Genomic DNA, 710 nt, shown 5'->3' with positions numbered 1-710 from the left:
GCGGGAGCGCCACCACACTCCCAAGCGGCGCACTGTAGCAGTGCGCCACCGGGCCGGCCCTCAATATTTTTTTTACAGGTATTTTCAAGGCAAAATTAACAAACAGTAAAATTCACAAATCAAAATTCATAGCATCCTGACAAATGAATACACTCAAGTAGCCCATACCCCTGTCAAGATGCAGAATGCTTATATCACCCCAGAAAGTTCCCTCCTACCTATTCCCAGTCAACCCCCTCCTTCGTGGGGCGATAAATGTTATGATATGGTTCATTTTTTTGGCATGTGGATATCCAATTGTTCCAACATAATTTGTTGAAAAGACTACCATTCTGCAATGACTTTGCACTTTTTCCAAAAATCAATTGATCATAAATGTCCAAGTCTATTTCTGGAGTTTCTATTCTCTTTCATTGATATATTTGACTGCCTTGACACCAGTATTACAGTGTCTTGATTATTGTAGCTTTATAATAAGTCTTGAAGTCAGGAAGTGCAAGTCCTTTAAATTTGTTCTTGGTTTTCAAAGTTGTTCAGGTCCTTTGCACTTTTACATGAATTTTAGAATCAGCTTGTCAATTCTACAAAAACACCTGCTGGGACTTGACTGGGATTGTACTGAGTCTATAGATCAGTCTCAGGAGAATTGACATCTTAACAGCACTGAGTCTTCTGATCTATGAACATTGTGTATCTCTCCATTTACTTAT

This window comes from Galeopterus variegatus, unplaced genomic scaffold (genome assembly GCF_000696425.1).
Source record: "Galeopterus variegatus unplaced genomic scaffold, G_variegatus-3.0.2 Scaffold688, whole genome shotgun sequence".
NCBI lineage: Eukaryota > Metazoa > Chordata > Mammalia > Dermoptera > Cynocephalidae > Galeopterus > Galeopterus variegatus.
The sequence above is the reverse complement of the archived record's forward strand: the minus strand, read 5'-3'. Positions refer to the sequence as shown.